The sequence below is a fragment of the Canis lupus genome, chromosome 34 (assembly GCF_003254725.2).
Source record: "Canis lupus dingo isolate Sandy chromosome 34, ASM325472v2, whole genome shotgun sequence".
NCBI classification, from domain to species: Eukaryota; Metazoa; Chordata; class Mammalia; order Carnivora; family Canidae; genus Canis; species Canis lupus.
The window spans coordinates 38,741,846-38,755,116 of NC_064276.1; the positions used below are offsets into that span (position 1 = coordinate 38,741,846).

Genomic DNA, 13,271 nt, shown 5'->3' on the forward strand with positions numbered 1-13,271 from the left:
TTTTTTATCCCATCATCTTCCTCTTGTTTTGAAAAACATAAAAACAATATAAATTTAACATGGTGTAATAGTAGTAATAATCTTCAGAGCATTTTCATCTTCTTACTATTTTTTTAATGTGTGTGAATTAATGACAGTTAAATATATAAAAGAGGAGCAAAAGAAAAAAAAAAGTTCATTCAGTACATCCCACTAGTCATTCCCTATGAATAATTCCCTGTGGTATTTTGGCAAAGACAGGCTCTTGTCTAATTTTAAATGACTCAATTGAAGAAGCTTCAGCTGGAGGTTGATTCTAGAGGCTAATGGACTTGCTATGAAAGGTTTCTAACATTTAGCCTAATTTTCCACTCCTTAAAATTTTAGAGCATTACTTCTAATTACTTTCTGTAACCTACTCAGCCTCTGCTGCCTCTTTGGTTCACACTATTTGTGACTCACTGTCCTTCTAGATAGGTATTATGTCTTCCCACTGTGAATTATTTCCGAGTGAAGCATAGGTTTTATCTTTACATGGGCCGGTAGTTCCTATATTGAGAGATAATTGTATATGCCTCCTCTTTGATTTTGCGCTGTTATGCATAAATGTACCAAATTTGATATTAATCTTTGATTTACATTTGTAAATTTCAAATCTTTGAATTCTAACAGTCTGAACGATGCCCATTTACTAAATTCATAGGTGTGAAATCCAGGTCCAGATTACCCAATTTTCTAATACACAGCAGATCTAAATGCTTTTCGTATTTTCCATAGACGCATGTCCAGATAAAAACATTTTTAAATGGATATTGAATAAATGTTTATATAGATTTTAGGCATGTGAAGTCTAGTGCCACTTTTCAAAAGGGAAATAATGATCAAGTGGAAACCATGATTTTTTTTTTTTTTTTTTTTTTTTACTAAGAAATGTGAATTTTCTAGAAGCTGTCAGTAAACAGTTTATTCTTATGGACATGCTTCTTTCCACCTTTACATAGAAACTCTTTGGTAGTCTAAATAATTTTACTGTTTGTTTCCTAAAACAGCTGGCAGGCTTTCAGGATTAAAAATAATACATTGAGGCAAGATTCTTTCATGAAGAAATTTCTTTATCTTGCTCATCTCTTATCAATACCTTACATTATATTCTGTGTATTATAACCCTTTCACCTCATAGCCATTAGCTGCTAGTGCTAGTCTGTGTTTTAGACAGAAACATTCAAGAAGAGGGATTTATTGTAAAGTTTAAACATACATTATTTAGTGGAAATTGTGTATGTTATATAACATGATATATATTGTTTCAGGGGAAATGCTATCTAGTTACTACCTTCCACAGAGCTTGATGGTGATTTTTCCTTATTTCTACTCACACACTATCATGGAAAGTGCTATCTGGCCACATCTGAGACTCAGAGCTGAGGGATATACATGTTGGAACAAATCCTTGATTAGCAGAGTCCCATACTGAGCTGCAGTCTGCTCTCCTATGTCCCTGCTGAGAATTATTGTGCAAAGGTTTGTCTTGACAGGCAGTCCTATAAAAACTGGAGCTTATCTGCTATATTGCTTTGATATTTCAATCTAAATTGGATAGATTTTACTCTTTGACACTTGGTATATTGTCTTTCCTTTGGATATACAGCTTGTGGCTATATTAGCATTTTGCTATAGCAATTCCCACATTAAAGTAATACTGCTCCTTAGTGTTCTTTAGAATAAACCCAAAGTGTCACATTTTAGGGCAGGTGAAATATAATTGATATCCTTTAATTACTTAAAAATCTCTGTACACCCTAGTAGCAGTTGAAGAAGCTGCGTCTGCCATAACCAGGCCAACTCATTATGACCAGGTACTAATAAATACTCTTCTCTTTGTCTAATCTGTGGTTCCCAAATTTGAGCATGCATTGGAATCATTTGGAGGGCTGGTAAAAACACAGGTTACCATCTCCATCGTCAGAATTCCTAATCTGAAATCTGGGATAGGGCCCAACATTCTGCATTTCTGACAAGTTCCCAGGTGATGCTGGTGCTTCCAATCTAGAGATCACACTTTAAGGACTGGGTTGTAGAGTATTGTTTAGCCACAGTGCTTGAAGCTGTGAATGGGCCAGATCTCTTCTTGGGCCCGTGCTGGAGGACCACTGAACTAATATGCTGATTGGCAAGCTCATTCTGTAATGGAGCAGATGGCAAATATTATAAGCTTGTGGGCTAGACAGTCTCTGTTGCAACAACTCAACTCTGCTGTTATAGTAGGAAAACTGCCATAGACAATATAGAAACAATGGATGTGGCTGTGTTGCAATACAATTTTATTTACAAAAACAGGACAGGCTAAATTTGGCCCGTGGCCTATAGTTTGCCAATCTGTAATCTAATTCATCAACAAATAACTGGTACCATTCCTAGCTCACAAATTACCTGTATCCTGTATAGTAGCCAGAAATTGTGGTCCAGCTTTGAGCTGAGAGCTCTGAGGAATATAGAGGAAGGGTAAACCTGATTTTTCTACTCTTCTTCAAAAGATTAGATTAGTATAGACTTGAAAAATTTAAATGCCTAGGCTGGAATAAATTTCATGATATAGGTAGATCTTGAAGAATGCGTAGAAATTAGGCAAAAGAGAGCAAAATGTTTCAGGAAGGAAGACCAGAGCACAAGGCATGGAGGGAACACTGTATTCTTCCAAAGAATGGCAAGAAGATTTGTAATATGGAAAGGATTGAAAATGCTAAGGGTCATAGATGACATTTAACATTTACTGTGCGTACCCTCTATGCTGGCGCAGTGATGGGTCCTGGGGGCATAGCTAACCAAGGCATAGTCCTTGCCTTCAAGAACCTCAGGTGGATCAAGATATTAAAAGGAATCCCAAAGCGATATACACTATATATGGAGTTGACAGTCTTAGCTCATGGTGGGCTTTCAATGGGTGTTAATCTGAAAATAAAATTTATATGACTGACAACAGGGTATTTTTCTTAGTTCTTGATCAGTAGAGTGTCTTGAAGAAAATTGTTTTAGGAAAAGTCATCCTCCATAAGCTAGTAAAATGATAACCATATAAAAGAACAACTGTTAGTGGTAATCTCACAGAAACTTTGCTAAGTTGGAGAACAGTGTGTGTTGGGTTGTTCTTTTTTTTTTTTTGCTTTGTTTTTATAGATTGTGCTTATTAAAATCCAAAACTAGTATATTATGTTTGTATCAAGCCATCATCAGAACTAAGGACAATTTCCAGGGAGTTGTACCGTTTTGTCTTTCTAATATAAATATATGCTATTTAATACTCTGTAAAAGGAAAAAATCTCCATAGACAAGTGGGGCTTGTCTTTTATTTATTTATTTTTTTTATTTCTGAGAATTTGGATGTGTAAGGCCTGAGTAGAGTGTATTATCAGATAGAACATTTAGTGGAGCTGATGGTAGGTGTTGGTATTAGTGTTTGAATGAGATGATCTCTAAGCTTCTTTCTAATTTCAGTGTTCTGACTTTAGATGATATTTGACAGATCCACAAGGAACTAATTCAGGCAAGTTTCCCTAAGAATCTGAGAAAATCACATCCTGAATAATGTATTTCAATACATGAAAATAGATTTTATTTCACTTAGTAAATAGAATCTTGAATAGGTGGTTTGAAAAGCAAAGATTGATCAAAGGCATTATGTTAGAGAAGATGAACTATGACTTTTCAGTATCTAAGCCATTCTACACAGTTTGATTTTTATTCAAATTCAAGGATGTGGATGACAGCATGCTATTTTTATCTAGTTGGATACCAAGAGAAGGGTGAAGGGTAAATTCTCATGTGACTTAGGTTTTCTGTGATTTCTAGCTTGAAAACATAAGTCTCTGTGAGCACAACAATACCATTTTTATAATGGTGCCTTCATTTTCAGTGTTTAGGGAGAGCAGAAACCTACATTTGTATTAAGACAATAATTGATTTCTTGCACAACCTTGCCCATGGGTAGGATATTGAGGCAGTTTTAAATAAAAATTGAGAGTTAAGTAGCTTATCGTTGCTGTATTGGCCAAGTTAGGTTACTGTTATCAAGAAGCTTTGAAATTGGTGGGGGAAAAAAAAAGATTTGGATGGGACTTCAAAATTGGATAAATCTAAAGAAACTACATGAAGCATTTTTTTTTCCCTGAAAGCAGAAGGAATTTAAGATACAGATACAGAAATTTTATTTTATTCTATATTTTGGTAGTTGAGTATATGTCTCATTACTTCCTATTAAGTAAAGGGGAAATGTGTGATTTTCAGATGTGAGAGAAAAGATTAGGAAAGAGAAAGTCAACACAAGTAGTTACAGGCATATGCAATACTGCAATTTGACTTTGAGGAAAATAAATAATAGCTTATTTGGGGGAAATAACTTTAAAGGGAGGATAAAAACACTGTATAGTTTTCAGATATTCCAAAGTTAAGATCAAAATATAAAAATAGGGGAAGTAAAAATAAACAGCTCTATAATTATGTCATTATTAATATCACAGCCCATAAATAGGAAATGTAAAATAACCGATCTTGTAGGAGATATGAAGTAATAGGGAAAGTTCATCAATCTCCTGAAATACTTTATTTCCATTATTGAGCACCTAGTAAGTGTTAGGCAGTGTGCTAGGCACATTGCATACAGTGTCTCTGCTTTTCACAATAGTTCTTCGGATTACCTATTTTCATCCTAATTTTAAAGTGAAGAAATTAATAGAGTTACAGAAATAACTCATAGTCACACATGTGTTCAGTGGAGATGCCAGGCTTTCAGTCCCAGCTTTGCTCTTTCTACTACACATTTATTCCTTCGGTTAGCCTTTTCTCTCCCCAAAGAAATAATAAGTCACTTTGTGTCCAGTTATTTTTTCTCTTGTGTATTAGTTTGCTGTGTTTGGTAGTGCATGGCTCAAGGTAAGTGTGCCATTTAGACTAGCTAAATTAAGGCATAAATGTAAACATAAAAACGAGAGCAAGAAAGAAAAGTGTTTGTGTAATTGTGTATACATTTGTCTTTGAAATGTTTTCTTTTTTTAAGTCTTTGCATTCTTGCAAAAAACGAATGAATTTCAGGCTGCTTACAATAAAAAAAATCTACAAAGCATTAACTAAAGAATGAAATTCAGGAGCCAACTGATAAATTATGTAATACAGCTCCCAACTTAAACTGATCACCTCCACTTTTTGATTTATGAACAGGAAATGAGCTTTGACTAATAGGGACCTGGATGAAGAGCCCTGGGTCAGCTTGTCAGAGTCCTGTGTCCTACCAAGACCCTCTGGTTGCACAAGGATCATTCGATTAAAGTAAGACCTAATTACTTTAATTAGAATGTAAGACTTTTACTCTTGAGTCAACTTTTAATAAGGTGACTTGGCATGCCTCTGGTAAGTGACAGTAGTTGCTAATTTTGATAGAAAGACCATTATTCTGTGGCAAATGCTTATGTATTTCAATTTCCATTCATTATTTATTTCATGGACTTGAAGCCATTTCTTTGGATAGCATTATTTAAATATTTTAATTCCATTGTGGCTATTCAAATTGGCACCCTTTTCTTGTCCTTGTGGTATCAAATCACTTTTATATAACTATAAATTGTATAAGTAATCAAATTAGTGTCTCTCTCTCTCTCTTTTAGTTGAAGTTGGCCCACTGGTTTTACTAAAAAGGCAACAATGCACTTTGTGCCATGATCCAGCATGACTCTGCATTGCTTATTTATTTCAAGTTTATACAAGTTACCTTTTTGGAACCTCTGCCTATATATGGTCACATATAGACTGCTGACCTTCCAGTTAGGCTTTAGAGTTTTCATATACATTTATTGTTTATTGTTTCATATACATGTATTGTTTATTGTTTTTCCTGGAATACTTTTACTTTGAGGGGATGATGCCAGTGTGTGATTGAAATGCTTTTCTGTAAAGCACTAGCAGCAATTAATGTTCAAATGCTGGTTTAGGCTTACTACCCGTGAAACTTTACAGATTCTCAAGGCAGCAAAGAACTAAGAGCTAAGAGTTCCAAGGAGATCCAGCATGGCCACCAACACACTGGCATGGGGGAGCTTGGTCCTTGTCTCACGGAGTCCAAGAATGAATTTCACGGACAAGAGAGAGTGAGCAAAGGGATGGAAGTTTATTAGGCAGAAACAAAGAGAAAGCTCTCAAAAGTAGGGGGGCTCCCAACAGAGTTGCCACTAAGGGCTTTTTTGGTCTTTTTTAGTAAATTTCTGGTCAATATCAGAGTGGATTTGTAAATTTTATGTCTATAGTTAGAACAAACATGGTGGGCTTGGAACAAACATTTCTTTAGAAACATCAAGAGCACAAACAAGGTGTTCCCTTCGTTCTGGTTAATGCCTCCTCTGTAGTATTTCTCTACATCTGGGGTTTCTGTGAGCCTAGTAGCCAGTAAAGGGCGACATTTAGCTCCTAACATTTTGGAGCTAGGGAGCCAGGTTTATTTTTTCCTGTTTTTACTGTCTTATCTCTGTTTCTTTTGGGATAGGTAGGAGCCTGACTCTGGGCCTTTCCCTTATCTTTCCCTGCCTAGCCCCGTCTGCCTCTAACTCGTTCCTAAAGTCAATACTAGAATGGACAAATCATTTAATCTTCTGAGTATTCCCATAGTTCTGAATTAGAAGGAGTCAGACTAAATCAGGGAAAGGTGACAAATTAATGTGCCTTGAGGTTAGACATATACTATAAAAGTATGGAGTCCCTGGGTGTGAGGCAGTAAGGAATGGTTAGCCTGTGGGGAAGGGGGCTGTGCCCTCTTAAAGCCACTCAGATCCCAACGCTTTTAAGGTGGACAAAGAAGTAAACTGTGTAGTATATAGGGGAGTGGAAAGCAAGAGGAGGATTAAATTTGGCCATTGGATTGAATAAATTCTAAGATCATTTTCAATTCAATACATGGTTATAAAATTTTGTTTACTATGTAAAACACTTAAAATTTGTGTAGCATCTGTTGAGGTCTATATGTGTTCCTTTTTAAATAATTGAAGATAAACAAGTAACATAAAAAAGTCTCTGGGTTGAATTTCCCCTTTAATTGCACATTAGAATTAGGAGCAAAAATGATTTGACTGTAAAATATTTAAATGATTCAACAGTTTAATTTTTTTTAGGTGTTTCTTGTTTTGTTTTTAGTCAATTGACCTGGAATGAGAGTTTTGAATCTAGTAGGATAATCCAAGAATAAAACCTAGCCTGTAGGTTACTGGTTAGTAACTTCTCTATTAGTGAGTAGTTTCACTAAAAAAGAAAAAGGAAGGAAGAAAGAAAGAAAGAAAGAAAAAGAAAGAAAGAAAGGAAGGAAGGAAGGAAGGAAGGAAGGAAGGAAGGAAGGAAGGAAGGAAGGAGAAAGAATCATGTGAACATCTAAAAGAGAGTCATACAACATTTTTGTGACTACTTTCATATTCTTTAAGGAGTGTTTAGAAGTTGTATTTTCTTTTGATTGATACTTTTATATTTTAAAACAAATGTTCTATATGGAAAAATTTAAATTATATGTTAGAAAATATACTAATTATGTTAGAAAATAAGTGTAAGTATACTTCAAGCTTCCATCAGTTTTTGCCCTTTTTGTATTTTCCTTTTTACAACAGTAGCACATATTTATTTCTTTTTATCACCTTTACTGCCTTAAAATAAACCTATATTTTAGCTGAGAAAATAAGTATATTTTATTAGATGCTAATGACAATTAGGCAGCAAGCCTAGTTGAAGGTGGGAAGTAGGCCAAGTCAATATACTCTGGGAGTCCTATCTATTCTCTTTGGCTCAATTTAAGTCAGAATTTATGTCTACAAGAAAATTGAACCCATGACTGCAGGGAGCCACACATGTTGACCCAGTGACAAAGGAAGAATTAGAAGAAACTAGAATTTTTATGCCTTTAGGTGGGCCCTTCCAGTAGCTTCTTTTTTCTACATTACGTGTACAGCTTTTCATTTCAGAATCATATGTATTTGTAGACCTATTCAAGCTACTTCAGGTATGATTAGTTTTGAGAATGGGTACATTGTTTGAGTCATGCATCTATCTTTCAGATAATTTTTCCAAGTGTTAGCACAAAGTGTTACTGAAATAATATTTTAAAAATGTATTACATGTTATGGTCCAGCCATGTTGTAATAATTTTAAGTATTTACTCTTCATTGCTTTGATAGCCAAGTCAAACTTGAAGTACTTAGACATTGATACTCAAACTGATTAGAACTGGTTAGATTTGTTCCTTGACTTTAAGTACAAGATCTTTTTTTTTTTTTTTTTTAACCCCAGATATTCATGATGTCCCTTGAAGTCTCCACATATTGTGAAAAATAAGAATAAACATATATGTGAAAATATTAGCAGATGCAATTTAAGGTAGGCTGAACAGGGAGGTTCTCTACTGATGCTATCTTACATCCTATGATCTTATTTTAGCTAGGCATCTAAAAAAATTACCAGATGAATAAATTTTCTTTATTCTCTTTAATGAATACAGTCCTATATGTTTATGAATAAATTCATGAATATTTATCTTCAGTGCTTTAGTAACACATAGAGTATATGGACAAAGTAGATATTTAGACAACAAACTCAATTATTCCTTTATTATCTTTCTAGGTTTATAGAGTTAATGACAAGAATGTCTAATCTATTGCTGGGATCACTGATTCCCAACATTAAAACCAAGTAATGCAAACTCTGAATTGAGACAGTTAATCGCCACCCTTCTTGTATGTCTACTTCATCCATGGTTCTGAAACTAAGAACCCTCAGATTTTAATTCCTTTCATGCGACCAAAGGCTGTGATATGCACTTAACATGAGTTCACCTTTAGTGTTTGACATTTGTTATGCAAGGCTTTCAAATGGAGTGTTTAATTAAAATTAAAGTGCCATTGTTTTTAATAACCCAGAAAAAATGGGTATTAATTAAATTAAAAAAAAAAAAAAAGACATGACAGTGGATTTAAGAATACTGTAGCTCCTGTGCGAATATTGGAGTTGTTTGAAAAATTTTATAAAACATTCTTATTATCAAAATCTAATTTAAGGTTTAATGATGCAGTAAAGTTGAGATGTTCACAAAGAAACCAGAATAATAACAGTAAAAATTTAGCCATAGCTTAGTACAATCTAACCAAAATTTTCTGGTCAATTAGATTTGATTGTGTTAAAGAGTGACAAACTACAAAAGTAATTAGAAATCATGTATTAGTGAGTGGTTGGATGCTGGAGCCTGTTACAGGCATTTTTATGCTTCCTGAGATTTGTCACCCCTTCCTGGGTCCCTGTAAACCGAAGCACATGTGGTTATGACAAGCGTATTTTTTCATGAGAAGGTTCTCACTAAACTGTTTGATAAATGTGATTTGTTACAGAATTTCTTCTCTTACTTTTCTGGTGCGACAATCTTTTGCTTAGAGTATAAGACTAATAATAATAATAAAAATAAGACAGTTAAATGATCTCACAGAAGCATATATATGTAAAAATAAAACCTAGTATCATAAATGGCCTTATAACACTCAGGAGCTGTGCATTTCTAACCCATTTATATAGAATCTTACCGATACTCTAAGTCTTAAATGAGAGAAAAAGAGAAGGAAAAACATTGATGGCAAGTTTCTTAAGGTTCTTGTCATGATCTGTCCTAAAGTACTCCCACACCCACAAGTAATTTCATCTAAACAGTGGTTTTTCTGGTTAATCTCAGTGTGAGATTAGCTTTGTTAGGAAAAGATTTGTAGTCTATTTCTTTTAAAGTACATTTTAATAAAATCATTAAAATATTTTGTCTGGGCTATAATATAATTCATAATTATAAATATTTAAATTTTATTGTACTATTTCTTGTAAAAATAATTTTTGTATTAGATTCCATCCTTAGAGCTGAGGTTATATTACTTTTTAATATTTTCTTTACAAATGTATTTTTCTCAGTAGACTCACTTGAAATAGTTTCCTTTCTAATGAAATAAAAGAAAATAACAATATTTATGTGGGGAATAAGAATTCATCCATGAAGAGCTAAGTGATATTTTAAGGGTGAAGACCCCAACTCATTAACTTTTTATTTTATATCATTTTATTTGTTTGAGAGAAAGAGAGCACTCAAGCAGGGGGAAGGGCAGAGGGAAAGGGACAGAAGGACTCTGGGCTGAGCTCTGAACCTGACATGGGCTCAACCTCACAAACCTGAGCTGAAGAGTGGGATGCTTAGCCTGATGGAGCCACTCAGGTGCCTCCCTTTTTATTTTTATATAGATAAATCAATTGTTAGTTATTTCTCTCCTAATTTAATAAGTTTTTTTAAAGTGTTTTGCATCTAGTTTTTGAAGTACATTTCAAAGATACCAGCTTTTAACCATATTAATCAGCTTCGCAGCAATTCATTTAGTACTTGATGCTAAAAATTACCTTTACACAAGTGGCTTCATATTTTTTTTAATGTTCACATATCTATTTTATTTTTTTATTTTTTTTAATTGGAGATGGCTTCATATTCTACGACTGAAAGAAATCTGTAAAGTTTCTTTGCAATGGAAGGAAATTGTTATGCCTTGACACACGGTTTCTTACTAACTTACATGGTATGAATTTTATACTTTGTATATATAGAAGTGCTTTCTTGTCCTTGAAACAGCTTTTTATATTTACATTTCCAAGAAGAATAATTCTAAAATTGATTTCCTTTTTTCAAGCTAAATGTTCACCTTTCAAATAAAATGTTGTAACCTGCGAAACTCATTCACTTATTTATATATAAAATGTATATATTAATATTTAGAAAAAAAAAAGTACTCTAAAATTCTCCAAAGACAATTTTATAGGGTTACGTTTGGTGGGCCGATCTTCTATGTCCTGCACTATCTTGGGTATTAGAGGAACAAAGTTAATTACACTACACTGCTTTCCCTCAGGCTTTTCACTGTTTATTGGGGATACAAATAATTATAGTGCGCTGAGGTAATGTGAGCATGTAAAAAGTAGCACAAAGTTAGGAATATTGTTTTCGTTTGTTTTGTTTTGTTTTTTAACTTCCAAATACTTGTAGCCCGGATCAATATCTTTGGCTTCAGATCAAATTCAGATCATATAAGACTTATATGCATGTGTGTTATTACCTTAACATTAAAATATGGAATATAGGTATTTATTTGAAGTTATATATTATTTCGTATTTACTCTTCTGTTTCATAATCGCTATTAAAACAGAGTTGCAGAATAGTTAAAAGTGGCAATTAGTAATTAATGGGACTAATTTAACAAATCATATGTATGAAATATAACAATATTTTTATTTTATTCTGTCCTCTGATAGAACAATTCATTTGAACTACTTTTTGGAACTTTATTGCACATCTAAATTTCATAGATTATACTGCAAACTTAAACTTGGAATTATAAGTGGAAAATGTAAACACAAAAGAACTAAGTGAACAGTTGTTAGCTGTATTTAATGCAGAATAAGGAGACATCTTTCTGTCTCTTGATATAATAGGATATTTTTGTTATTTGTTTCTTTTTCTAATAATCCTTCCCTTAGCTGCCGACCTCCTTTAGGTCATCCTTTCAAGTCACACTAAAATTGAATATAGTTACATGTAACATTTACTTTGATTTGAAGCTCTGCCCTCATCAAGACCTTATTACACTTTTTTTTTTTGAGATTGTATTTATTCATGAGAGACACAGAGAGAGAGAGAGGCAGAGACACAGGCAGAGGGAGAAGCAGACTCCATGCAGGGAGCCCAATGTGGGACTCGATCCCAGGACCCCAGGATCATGGCCTGACCCAAAGGCAGACGCTCAACCACTGAGCCACCAGGAGTCCCTACACTAATTCTTTGTATCAGCTCATTGTGGTATCACAAGGCTAAATATCCTCTCAAAAATTTTTTTTTCATTATGTTGGATTTTACTTACTTGAAGCAGTCCGTATTTAGACTTGTTAGAATTAGATTCCATATCTATCGATTCATTTAATACCTGGAGGCTGGTGCTGCAGACAAGCTGTGTCAACCAGGCCTTTTGCTTGTACACATTTACCATAGAGGCTATTCCTGTCAAAAATATTCACCATTTTTGAAAACTTCAGAGCACATTGTATGGTAACATAATTTAAACCTGTCTTTCTCAGGGACAGTGTTTGTAAAGTACAGAGATGATACAAACTTATAAAATTGACAAACAGTCTTCTTTAAGTTGGCTACTCTATTTTGCAGTTTTTGTTTTTTTTTTTTTAATTTTATAGTACTTTCTGAGTTTGTTTCAGCCTAAAGATTAAACAACTCAGATGCAATCATTTTTTTCTAGATTCCTTATGGCCGTTCACAGTTCATCTGATTTAGAGAAAGCACCCATAAATGTCTATTTTATTTTAATCCTTTTCTTCTTACCTTTAGTATATTTCCAAATTAGTGAAAAACATCATTCTTGTTTCATACTTTCAAAATGAATTTATGACAGGCCAAGATTTTAATCCTTTTGTATGGCCAGTGACATGATAGCTATCCTGTAGGCTCTGTCTAAGGAGAATTTATTGTTTTATTTCTATAAAGTCCAAAATCTCCTTTGTACTTCTGCACTTTGACATAACTGAAAAATGATCAAAAGCTATCATTATGAAATCCTCAATTTCACAGTTGGCAAAACACACACCCTTGGTGCAGTGTTGTATATAAGGTGTGCAGAAAACATTTAGCAGGTACTACCTTTGCATTTTCTTTGGTCAGAAATTTATTGGCTGATTGGAATTTGTCAAAATTTATATTTGCATAGTCTGTCAAAAACGTAGATAGAGGAGTGTGGTAGTCAGAATAATGTCCCTGCAAGATTTCCAAGTCTTAATCCCTGGAATATATGAATATATTGTGTTACATGACAAAAGGGGGATTAAGGTTGCTAATCAGTTGACTTTAAGACAGGAAGAATATGGGCACCTGGATGACAGGGTCAGTTAAGCCTTTGACTCTTGGTTTCAGCTCAGGATCTCAGGGTCCTGAGGTCAAGCCCTGCATCGGGCCCCTTGCCCAGCACCAAGTATGCTCAAGACCTTCTCACTCTCTCCCAGTCAAACCCCCCCCCCCCCGCCACTGTCTCTTTCTCAAATAAATAAATCGTCAAAGAAAAAGATAGGAAGAATATTTGTGATTATCTAAGTGTCCCCAGTGTAATCACAAGATTCTTTAAGTATGGGCGAGGGAGGGAGAAGAGTCAATGTCAGACTGTTGTGGTCTATGGGACTCAATCAGCCATTGGTTGTTTTGAGG

At 34.2% G+C, this 13,271-nt stretch overlaps 1 protein-coding gene across 2 annotated transcripts in view; it reads left to right on the forward strand.

The window, feature by feature from the left end:
* NAALADL2 (N-acetylated alpha-linked acidic dipeptidase like 2) overlaps nt 1-13,271 on the forward strand; it is a 1,264,638-nt gene that overhangs the window by 287,725 nt on the left and 963,642 nt on the right. For both annotated transcript variants that reach the window (XM_049105642.1, XM_049105641.1), the window contains exon 3: nt 5,191-5,298. The gene's annotated coding sequence lies outside the window, so the exon portion shown is untranslated. The remainder of the gene's footprint in view (nt 1-5,190; nt 5,299-13,271) is intronic.